Genomic DNA, 12,472 nt, shown 5'->3' with positions numbered 1-12,472 from the left:
AAAGAAATCCGGCTTGTTTGTTTGCTTGTGAACATGCCGGAGATGGAACCTACAGTCACACACGCACTGGGCAAGTCTTGTACCCCTGCCATAGCCCTAACCCTTGTGGTATTTTCTGCACACTTTTCAAATGACATCTGGAAGTTGGGAGAGTCAATGAAGCTGCTAGTAACTTTTATTCTAATGAAGCTGAAGGTGGTGAGATGCCAACAGGGAGGAGAGCCTAGGAGTCTCTGTTCTGAGCCCCATATCCAGCCACCAGGCTACTCAGACCCTCGTGCTGGGAGACTCAGCCTGGAGAGGGATCTTCTACTCCTCTCTGTTAATATTTTAAACCAGCAGCATCTGATCTGTCTTGTGGTATGGGGCTGCCATCTTCCTGACTAGGCAAGGCCTGAGGCCACGAGCAGCCGCATGTTTTCACTGTTGGTCTGCTCAGACGGGCCAGAAGCACCAGCCCTGACACCCACGAAACACCAGCGTGGGAGATGGCACTGCCAATCTGCCACGCTGTCTCCACAATGGTTGGCTGAGCCCAGACCATCCCACCATCCACATGGTATCCGGTAGCAATGAGACTCTAATGTTTAAAGATTATCCAAAGGCTTTATGTGTTTGTTAATGCTAAAATAACAAGATGCCCACACAATTAGAAGTGTTAACCAATTAATTAACCTAGATATGAGTTGTTACCCAGGACTGCTCTCGATACATGCATGGCTCTCCATGGCGCACCTATCTATCTCTCTAGCTCCTCCTCTTCCTTCTCCTCTTCCTCTCCTCGCCCCACCTACCTCTCATATAGCCCAATCACTGAGCTTTATACAAATGTAGTGGGACGATATCCCACTACGCCTCTCTACCAGTTTTTCAGTATTTATGTAGCATCTGGTTCTTAGGAGAAAGATGGACAGAGACTATTCTAGAACTGTTCACTGGAAACCCTGTTTGATGTTTCCGCACACACCATGTGAAACTTTTTAGAACCTGTTGTTGACCTCCAGGTACCCAGCATGAAAACAAGAGTGGATTAACGAGCCTTCAGACCAGTGGTTCTCAACCTGTGGGTGGTGACCCCTCTGGGGTTGAATGACCCTTTCACAGGGGTCGCCTAAGAATGTTAGAAAACATAGATGTTTACATCACCATTCGTAACAGTAGAAAGGTTATAGTTATGAAGTAGCAACGAAAACATTTTTATGGCTGGGGGTCTCACCACAACAGAAGGAGCAGAATTAAAGGGTCGCAGCATTAGAAAAGTATAGGAGGAGCTAAGGTGAGAGGAGAAAGGAGAGAAAGAGGAAAAGGAAGAGGAGCCAGGCGAGGAGGAGAGAGAGAGATGTAAGAGGATGAAGAGCCACTCAGGTATGGAAAGCAGTCCTGGGTAACAACTTACATTTAGGTTAGCTAATTGGGAAACACCTCTAATTGTATGGGCATATTGTTTTTGAGCATTACCAAACATGTAACGCCTTTGTTTAATATTTAAGCTTTAGTGTGGATGGCAGGATGGTCTGGGCTCAGCCAAGCACTGTGGAGTAGTGTGATAGATTGGCAGAGCCATCTCCCATGCTGGCGTCTTGTGGGTGCGGGGCAGTGTTTTTGGCTGGCTGTTCCTAGTTATGGCACACGTGTGGCCTCTGGCCGCTTCCAGCTGTGGCACACACATGGCCTCTGGCTGGGGAACATGGCGGCAGAGTGAAGCAGAGCCGCCACTTAGATAGTCAGCCCAAGAAAATGCCGTTTTAAATATCTCCCGCAACAGGAAAGTTGAGAACCACTGCTTTATTTAGACACTTAAACATTCGTGGTAGATTCCCAGTGGTACTTCAAAGATACATCTGTATGAAATGAAGATGGCTGTATGGGAAGGAAGTGGTATTCTCTTCATAAATAATAATACTAGTAAACTACCAACCTCTGTCCACGTGCTGCTTAAAGGCTTACATTACTCCTGCTAACCGTGTTCAGGGTAATTTTCCACATCACAGGCTTGAAATACAAGCTAGGTGGGGTGAGCTGGTTTGCGTGAAGTTGTCCAGGTAGTCAGCAGCAAGACAAGATTCAAACTAGGCTTCCTGACCCAGAAACCATGCTTCATTATCCTTCTGCATAGTACAAGGTATATCTCAGACAGGCCACCAACCTCAGAGCTCACTCCACAGATACAGGCAAGCTCTGGGGTTGGAACCGGTACTGGAGGCTCCAGTTTTTCACTTCCTAGCCGTAAGACTTTGGGCAAGTTCCATACTATATTTAGTGACTGTCCTCTTGTCTAAAGAAAATGGGAACAATCACACTAAGAACTTGTAAGGATTAAGTTAGACGCCATGTTTCAATTATTTATCATAATGCCCAACAGACAGAAAGTCTGTCCACACTTTTAACCATTGAAGTGCTAGCTAGGATTAAGACACAATTAAATCAGTAAGTGGTTTTGTTTTGACCCGTGTGTGACAGTTCTCACTTGTTATAAAGAGTGAGCTGAGGAAGCAGAGTCGGAAGTGTGCAAAACACATGAAGGCGAAGGGAAGGAGGAACCAGGAAGACTGTCAGGAAGTGTGGAATGCCGAGAAACGTTAAGGAGATTAGGTCATTTTTAGAGCAACGCAGACATAAATTGTTCTCTTAATCCTACTTTACCACAGTTCTAGGACTTATCAGATCTCATTGGTGTGTGAAAGGGTTTGGGTTGAAAAGAATAATGTCAACTCTTCTAGACTCTGTCTACCATTCTCAGCAAACACATACGCCAGTGACATTTGGGTGTGTCATACGTAGAAGTGATAGCCACTTGCGTAGAATAAAAGGAGGGATTCAAGGATTGCAGGATAAGAGATTTCCCCTTCCTCCTGGATAGCTAGAACCAATTCTACCCTAGTAGGCACTGAACTCAGAAGGTGTGGTACAAAGGCCCTAGGTGAAGGACAGATCTATGTTCAGAGGCAGTTTTCTGCCTACAATGATCCAGGACCCCCTTCAAGGATTAGGAATCTGGCAGCCTTTGGAAGGTAACAGCCAAGCTAGGTTTCCTATGCTTAGTTCTGTTTAGCATGTCTTATATCCTAAGACGTGGTAGCATTGAACATTTAAAAAAGTTTATTGCTTTTTATTTGATGTGTATGAATGTTTTGCCTGCATGTATATCTGTGTACCATGTGCACGTAGTGCCCACAGAGGCCAGAAAAAGGCATCAGATCCCCTGGAACTGGAGTTAGAGAGGGCTGTGAACTGCATGTGGGTGCTGAGAACCAAACCTGTGTCCTCTGCAAGAGCAGCAAGTGCTCTTAACCACAGAGCCATCCCTCCATTTAAATCTCACATCTTAGAGTTTAAAAAAATAAATGATATGACAGCCAGAGCTATCTAGAAAAACTCTGTCTCAAAAAACTCACAAATAAACAAATAAATGATTAAATAAATAAATACATGCTGGGTATTCAGTTCTGAGAAAGGTACTTGGCCAGTGTGCACAAGGCTCTGGGTTCCACCCCCAGCACTGCATAAATCAGTAAGTTAATAAAATTAAAATCTATGTTCATCAACAGGCCGTCCTTTGCCTTTCTGTATCCATTATGTACCCTATAAAGTGTGCCAAGAGTTTGACAGGCAGTTAGTTAACTATGGCTAGTTAACTACATCTAGTTAGCCACGTCTAGTTAACTATGACTAGCTGAATTGCAGCTCCAACTTACTTAAGATAAACAGAGTTATTTTGAGAATATTTTAATATTTATTAACTTGAAAAGAGAAAAGTTCTCTGGGAAAGAAAAAAATATTGCACTGGCTGTTCTCCAGGCTCCTGCCTATTCAGTGAGAAGCAGAGAGTGTTCTTGTTTGTGTGAAAGAAGAGCCTGTGTCAAGCGAGAATTCTCCAGTGGGGTCCCACAGCCCCATCCCTGGAAAAGCTAAACACATCTGGTGCTGCTCTACTGTTCCCTCCATTTCCTTGGATGTTCTAGATGAAAAATGCAACCACACTTATCTTTCACGGAGAACATCGTGTTCAGAATCCTCAGTCTCTTAAGATACTTTACCAAGCACTGTCTGTGTGGGGGCCACCCGTGCAAAAGCTGAGCCTACTATGGGACTTTGGGGGTGGGGACTGCTCTTCTGGTTAAGTGGAAGGATTCCGACCACAGGTTGTCAGGCAAAAGCCCCCATATGGCTTTTCTTCAGTAGTCACTCAACAACTGTTAAATCATAGAGAGAATGTAAATAGAATACGGGAAATAAAGTCAGACTGAGAGAAGCTGTTGGGAGGGAGGTACTTCATCACACGGGACTGACCCAATAGGACTCACGAGCTTTCAAAGACACTGACTACCATAGTGAAATCAAGTGGGAACTGACCTGGAAACTTCCTGTGCCTGCTGCCTAGCTTTCACAGTTCCAGAAGGTACTGTGGAGGTACTGTACATAAGGTGCTGACGGTGAAAAGCCATACAGCATCGAACCCTGCACGCTACAACACTGATGCGCCTAGCAAGGTACACCGACTGGTACAATGGCGGCCTGAAGGTTATGGGGGTAACCCACTGGTTTGGGATTGAATTTGAGGCCTCCTACACAGGAGGAAATTCATGCCTGGCACGATAAAGCTGGTCCACAGCTCATGGAAGGGAGGTTCTAGGCCCTGTGAGGGAACCTACTACTGAGCTCTTGCTAAATGGACATAAGGTTCAACTGTCTTCTATATATTTATGTTTAAATCAGGTATGATGGTGCATACTTTTAATCTCAGCACTCAGGAGGCAGAGGCAGGCAGATATCTGTGAGTTCAAGACTAGCTCAGTCTACATAGTAAGTTCCATGTCACCCAGAGCTACAGGATGAGACTCTATCCAAATTTTATATATATATACACACACATATATATACATACACACATATACACACACATATATATTATATATATATATATATATATATATATATATATATATATATATAAAATGTTTATATACATAGTTTAGTGCTGCCCTCAACCAGAGAAGATTCTCCCTTCAGTGCTCAGTACTTAATGCAGAGATTTCTAACTGGACAAAGTGCTATGCTGAATACTCAGCTACTCAGCTTTCTCAAGGCTCAGGAAACATCAAGAAAGAAGAGGCAGAAGGAATGTAAGAGCCAGAACTGTGAAATGCTCTCTTCTGGACACGAGGCCATGGCACCCATCAACTGCAGCTGTGGAGCTGTGGTTACCTACAGAAGAGCAAGTCAACAAGATGAGACAACATTCTACAGGCATCAGTGTTATTGAGAGATAGAGACAGAGAGAGAAAGAGGAATAGAAACAGAGACAAAGAGAAACAGAGATAGGGACAGAGGCAGGATATGAAGAGGGAGGGGCTGTGTTGATGTTGCCTGGGGGAAGTAGGAGAGAGGGTAGGGTGTTGGGGCTCAAGATACATAGTTCTCATGCATAAAATTGTCACATGTGTGAATAAATAAAAGATAGCCTACTAAAAATAACACTATTCTCACCTGGCTATAACTCTTAGTTTATGAGACAGAGAGCAGGCCCTGAGCAGTAAGGTCTTGGGTCACACTTCTCGCACAGATTCCATGGAGCACAATGACCACACAGCACAAAGCTTGGGTTATATGGAGTGTCCTTGTCCTACCATATTGCAACCCTTTCCTTTCACAGCCAGCCAAGTTCATTAAAACACAGACGCATGAGCAAGACGTAAGAGGGTCCACTCTAATGCACTTGCTTTCAACACAGAACATAACAAACATAACACAATAGAGGACACACCCTTGTAGAAAACCTTATAAAGCAATGAAACTAGAAGCCAAAGTCACAAGATAGCATCTTCACCTTCCCCCTGCTTTCTGATTTCAGAGAGCAAACGCAGAGCCTTCTTTTCACGGTCTACACACTTACCTCCTGTAGTGACTTAAGCTTAACATTTCCTGGTCAAGATGCTAGATTCTTCTGTGGGATCAGCTATCTAAACCAAAGGCACTGAGTGGTGGATGGTAGGCGTATGCAAGGCCCACATGAGCCCAGAAGGTGTTTTATGTTATAGTCAGACTTCTACAGAGGAGTGCGATCTCCAGGTAAGGCACAGGCACCGTTGGGTTGACTTTTGACACAGTTCCAATTCCAGTAAGGAGAAAACAGCCCCTGGAATATTCAACCCAGGATTCTGCCTGACAGTTGCTCTGAGAGGTGCTGGACAGACAGTGTAACTGACTCCATGTTACCGTGAGGGGCCTGCCTTCCACAAGTTGTGTGCTGGCTGACTGCATCCACATTCACTTCAGGTCAAAGGGACCATGTCCCTTTCTTAAACTAGCTCAATAAGAAAGAAAAAATGGGAAACTGGTTATGCATACACCTGCATGGTTTAGCTTCAGAGATAGGAGCCAGGCATCTCAAGGAAGTTTCCTTTCCCCTCTGGAGAGCAGAACACCAGTTATGGCTGAGTGCTGGGGGGGTGGGCGATCACAGCCCTAGGGAGACTGCAAACAGTGGTTCCTGTCTCTCCATCAGGAGCCACCTAGGTCAAAGGCCAAATGGTGCTCCTTGGCATAACAGATTAGGGCACAGGACACCCTAGAGCCTATATTTTGCCTGAATTTTCTTGAAGCAAATAAAGCAATTATATGTAAGCTAGAAAAATAAAGTTGCCATAACCCCTGGTGCAAATTGCTTGTTAGATCCACCAATTTGTTAGAAGTGTCTCTATAAAGCAATAAGTGGCTGCAGGTTGGAGAGAGGTTATAGGGCCAGAGGTGGCAATAGGCATTCTGCTCCTGTACCTGACTTAGGAAACAGGTCCAGCCAAGACAGTGACTCATTCTGACAGAGTTACAACAGGAGCTTGATTTGCAATGGTGGGGCAAGACAGATGGTGCTTCTCAAAAACAATTCTGCCCTAGTGATTCTGAAAGATTAATTGAAGCCAATGTAGAAAATGGAAAACTACTATTACCATTTTATACTGGAGAGAGGTGATCAAAAGACAACTGGAAGCACCACGAGCTTTGGTCTAGAAAATCAGCAAACATTGTATTGGGAGTGGGGCATGTTGTATAATGAAATCTATTATAAACATAAGACTTGGGGTGACTTTTCGTGGACTTAGAGATCACTCTGCATAGACTTTCTAAAGAGGTCATGGAAATTTCCAGCAAAGAAAATCCAGCAGCGACAGGCAGACAGTCCTCTCATCGAAATTCAGTTTTGCTCACTCAGCATTATTTACTGCCTTTCCACAGAAAGAAAAAATGTTCCAGAGAGGATGAAGATGGCCTAGGAGCAGAAAGGCAGAGCCTGCTCTGTGAGAACGGGGCCATTACTTCAAGAGGGGACTATTATCTCCAAATAAAGAAAGATGTCTGGCTAAAAGGTAATGAATTAATTGGTTTTGAAGAATGGATTAAAACATAGGATACTCAGAAGCCAGGGAAAAAGTGTCTCTGGGTGGTGAACACAGGAAATGGAGGTGAGGAAAGGCAGGGAGGGAGACAGGAAGCAGTGAAGACTACCTGGGACAGGAGAGCTCAGGGCTGGACTCTAGTGTCACAGAATAGCATTTCAGACTCCATTTGCAGAAGGCTGCAACATGGACATGAGTGACTCCCGAGTAGGCATTGTGTATAGACTTTGTCAGGACAGACAGCGCAGCTACAGCTGGGGGTCTTGGAGGCATCACACTAAGTAGTCTACAGCTGAATGCATAGTAGGCTTTTTTGAACATGCAGCAGCTATCAGGACATGGCACCAGACGCTCTAGAAATCCATGAATCGTTACTGGGCCTCGGCATCACTGCCAGCATATGAACAAACAGTACGCTCAGTTTTGAGAAACCATCATTGTATGAATATTGAAGGGAGCAAGGCTGCCTTTTCCTTCATTCTCTGTTCTTCAGCTTTAAGAATGGTCTAACATTCCCATAATTCATCATCTCTGACCAGATCCTGAGTCTCCAGGATGGATATCCCCATCTTCCCAGTAAGACAACTTGGCTTGTAGGCCAGCAAAAAATAAAGCAAAGCTTTGGAAAGATTTATGACCAACTTAAATACATTTTAAGAACAGGTAAAAGACAAATGTGTTCTCAAAGGATTACGAATATTCCTATACATTTAATTAGAATAATTCTGAACTAATATTCAGAAATACTGCATTAGTGAGCATTTATATTTCATAAGTCTGTCGTATACAAACTATTTTTGTAACTCACAATTTCTAATCTTTCTAAATGTTAGGATTACAGGAATATTCATTTTTTCTTACTTTTCCCTCCCCATTGACCCATCTTTTTCCTTTAGTTTCTGTATCTCTTTCAACCCTCCTATTGAACTATCTGCTCCTTCAATGATTGATTTCTCGGAGCCCCCCTTTATTCTCTGCATGAACAGCATCCGCTCCTTATTCATGTATTCAGTATATTTTCCCCACGTCTTGGAGTATTTAGCTCCATGCTCTTTGAAGTTTTCTTCTGCTCTCTGCATTCGATTCCTTTGAGCTCCTCTTCTGTTTCTCTTTGGCTTCAGCCTCCTATGCTGGACGCTTTCATCAAAAGCCTCACAATGCTTGGTTGGTCATTCATATTTAATAGCGAGTCACTAAGAATCTGATTTTAAGCTAGCTCATGGTATGGCTTGGTAGACTTCATCAGAGAGCATTTGGGTGAAAAGCCAAGAATTATTTTTAAAAAATTTATTCAATTAATAAGGAAAGTTTTTGAATTTGTTTACTATGGGTCACTATGTAGCCCAGGTTAGCCTCAAACTCACTGTTTCACTATGTAGCCCAGGTTAGCCTCAAACTCACTGTTTCACTATGTAGCCCAGGTTAGTCTCAAACTCACTGTTTCACTATGTAGCCCAGGCTAGTGTCAAACTAACTATTTCACTATGTAGCTCAGGCAGGTCTTGAATTTGCAGTCTTCCTCAGCATCCCAAGTGCTAGGATCCCAGGCACCACCACACCAAACTTGCCTCTGCCTCACACTTAGTTTACAAGCTGAGTTGCTACAACAAACAGATCAAGAAACACAGTGACTAACTAGTCAGCTCTTTATTTCTATTTTAACATCATGTTAGTTGATGAATGGTGCAGGAAATATAGACCTGGAAGTTCCTTAATCCTTAGCCAGTGCTTCCTCCTCGCTCTTCCTTCCTCCTACCCTAGCTCCCTCCTCTCCTTTTTCTCATCCCTCTCTTCTTTCCTTCTCTTCTCACTTCCTTGCATATGAGCGTGTTCGTGTGTGTGTGTGTGTGTGTGTGTGTGTGTGTGTGTGTGTGTGTTTGCTCATGTCTAGAGGTCAACCTCAGGAATTGTTCCTCTGGTATTTTCATTGGCCAGAACTGCTTGCTGAATACAGCACCCGTGAAACCCACGGATCCATGTATCTCTGCTCACCTATTAGGTTTCTCTCTCTCTCTCTCTCTCTCTCTCTCTCTCTCTCTCTCTCTCTCTCTCTCTCTCTGTGGTGGGGATAGGTGAGTGTTCTTGGGCTTGAACTCAGGAACTCATGCTTGCAGAATAAGCACTTCACTGACCAGGACACCCCCCAGCTCGTTTTGATTTGGTACTATTGGATGCATGTTGATTGGTTTTTATCAACGTGACCGAATCTTAGACATATCTGGGCAGAGGAAACGCTTAGGGATTGAGAAAATGCTTCCATAAGACTGGCCTCTACGCAAGTCTGTAGGGCACTGTCTTGATTAATTATGGACACAAAAAGGGTCTAGATCACTGTGGGGTTGCCTTCCCTGGGCTGGTGGTCCTGGGCTGTATTAAGAAAGCAAGTTGAATAAGCTATGGAGAACAAGCCAGTCAGAAGCACTCCTCTGTGGTCTCTGCTTCCATTCCTGCCTCCAGGTTCTTGCCTTGACTTCCCTTCATAATGGCCTGTGAGAGGGACATGTAGGCAAAAGTCTTCCCCCCATCCCCCGCTAAGTGCTTTTGGTCCTGGCATTTTATCACAGCAATGGAAACTCTAACGGAGACAGGATGAAACCCAGAGTTGTGCTACGTGCCCGGTTACTTCCACCCTGTTGCTCCAGGGTCCTAAGGTGTCTTTGTCCCTGAGATTGAGCTGCCTCTTCAGCACCAACACATGCAGCCACTGGAGAGAGGGAAAATACAAGGACAGCACATTTCTTCTGAAAGAGCGTAGTAAGTTCTGGACTCGGCTCTCTGGGAAGTGGGATAGGTGTCTGGAAAAGAGAGTTTCTATCTAGGCAACTGTGCTCTTTGCTAGATGTGAAGGAATTTGAGTAGTCAAAAAAGAATAAGGGGAGAGTAGACATTGGAGAGCTTCAGAGCCTTCTTTTGGTACTTTCAAACAAATGTCAGCATCTCCAGGTTTTCCAGGTTTTGATGGTGGTCTCCCGAAGTCTTGCCCCACTTGCTGGGGTGTTGGTAGTTAACTGTGCTGGGTAATGTTTCACCTACCCCCATTCTCATTAGGGCTGCACATCCCTACCCTCCTACATCTGAGTCTCAGTCTGGTTGCCCTCTGATTCTGTTTCTGCAGAGAACAGGCTTCACAATTCACATGGCACAGAGTCTAGTTAGCCATTGGGGTGAAATGGGGCAGAGAAAGGGCCCAGCTGCACTTTGGATGGAACCTCCCAAGTGCCTGTCCACAGCCTCCCACCCATCCTGGTCCCGTGTTTCTTTCTTGTGCTTTGATTCCTGAGACTTTTAGGTACTCTTGGAGTGCTGTAGAAACTTGGTGTGACTCTTGTGCTCGGGCATGGTTCCTTTGATAGTTTTCAACCCACAGATTGAAGTTCAGGGTTACACATGTCTCCTGGGCTCACTTAAGTCCAAGGTTCTGTCTGTTCCTGTTCTCTATTATTCAGGAGATTCTAAGGCAGAGGAACAAGTGAGAGCAGCGTTGCTCCATTACGTCCAGAACGGGAAGTTCAAAATCTGTATTCGATGCTCTCATGGGAAAAATCTCAAGCCACAAATATCCATTTGCTTAAAATAAGAACGGTTTTATTTCCATTCATCCTGTGGATGTATACCCCTGATCTCCACAAAGTAACCGCTAATTGTATTTCATCTGAAGTGGTCCTTTAAAAAGCTTATTGGCAATGATATCCAAGCTTGCAATTGTGAAGCCAACCTCCACAATCACTTACTAAATGTATATTAAATTACTTCACTTCCTTTCAAAGGTCATTCTAATTGTGAAATACATAGTTTCAAGGTATTGTTTTCTTTATTTATAGTTTAAAATAATCTAGAGAGAGCCTTCTAATACAAAATATTTGTTAAAGAACTTAAGATAAGGTACCTCTTTATTCCAAAAGACAAACTGTCTTGTTTAGGAACAAAACTTGAACAAAACTTGCATTGAGTATTGACATGGAAAAAGGCCGGGTTTCTCCCCATTTCCTACTTTCTGCTCATGTTAGGTTGTACACACAACCACTGTTTGGATCTAAAATGTCTCCCTCTTGTTAAATAGCTAGACCCCAACACTGGGCACTCCTGGTAGGCTATGCCTTGTGGGAAGCCTTTCAGGTTGTTGGAGACTTGCCCTTGAAAGGGACTGTGGGTGCCTGCTCCTTGACCTTCTCCCCTGAAGCAAGACCCTCCTTTGAGGTATACTTCTTTGGCCAGAAGAGATGTATCTGCTTAGCAGTGAAGAACCAAAGACAGGGAGAAACACTCTCAAGTTCTTCCTGTTTACCACCAAGAGATCACACTCTCTCCAATCATGTCCCCTCATGCCTGTCCTCCTCCTCCTCCTCATCAAATTACACAGACATCACTGGTCCAGGGCCTTTGGGTCTTCATCTCCTTATGAAGGCTCTCATCTCATGTAAAGTCTTCTGTTGGATTTATATGTGTGATGGTTTGTGTATGCTTGGGCCAGAGAGTGGTACTATTAGGAGGTATGGCCTTGTTGGAGTGGGTGTGTCATTGTGGGTGTTGGCTTTAATACCCTAATTCTAGTAGCCTGGAAGTCAATATTCTGCTAGCAACCTGTAAGCTAGCCTCAACTAAATGTTGTCATTTATAAAACTTGCCTTGGTCATGGTGTCTGTTCGAAGAAGTAAAACCTTAACTAAGACAGAAGTTGGTACCAGGAGTGGGGTATTGCTGTGATAGGCCTGTCCATGCTTTTGTTTGGAAGAATGTGGATTTGGGACTTTGGTTTGGAAAGCTTTAAGTGGGGCTTAATGGGCCAACCTGCTAGGAATATGGAAGACAGTGGTACTGAGGGTGATTTGAACTGTGTGTGCCTGCTAGCCCAAGAGGTTTCAGTGGAGAAGAACTTTAATATGTGGCAGAGAGAGAGTTTTGTGATGTTTTGGTGAAGAATGTGTCTACTTTTTGCCCTTGTCTGAAGAGTCTGCCTGAGGCTAAGGTGAAGAGACTCAGATTAATTGCATTGACAAAGGAATGTCCATCATAGACTTTGTTTTCTGGTGAAGTCTCATGAAGAGTATTTTAAACAAGCATAGCAAACTAAGAAAGGA

General features: G+C 44.0%; 1 protein-coding gene across 14 annotated transcripts in view; it reads right to left on the bottom strand.

Annotated features, from left to right (window-relative positions):
• Positions 1-12,472, bottom strand: part of Cracd (capping protein inhibiting regulator of actin dynamics) — a 219,521-nt gene that overhangs the window by 55,740 nt on the left and 151,309 nt on the right. Inside the window, exon 1 of one of the 14 annotated variants that reach the window (XM_076938693.1) lies at positions 5,894-6,120. The exons of 11 other annotated variants lie outside the window; for them this stretch is intronic. The gene's annotated coding sequence lies outside the window, so the exon portion shown is untranslated. Of the gene's footprint in view, positions 1-5,893; positions 6,121-12,472 lie in introns of those variants that run through there. 2 more of the 14 variants (XM_076938689.1, XM_076938687.1) reach the window with 2 other exon arrangements.

The sequence above is a fragment of the Arvicanthis niloticus genome, chromosome 7, assembly GCF_011762505.2.
Source record: "Arvicanthis niloticus isolate mArvNil1 chromosome 7, mArvNil1.pat.X, whole genome shotgun sequence".
NCBI lineage: Eukaryota > Metazoa > Chordata > Mammalia > Rodentia > Muridae > Arvicanthis > Arvicanthis niloticus.
This window is presented reverse-complemented; position numbering and strand designations above follow the sequence as displayed.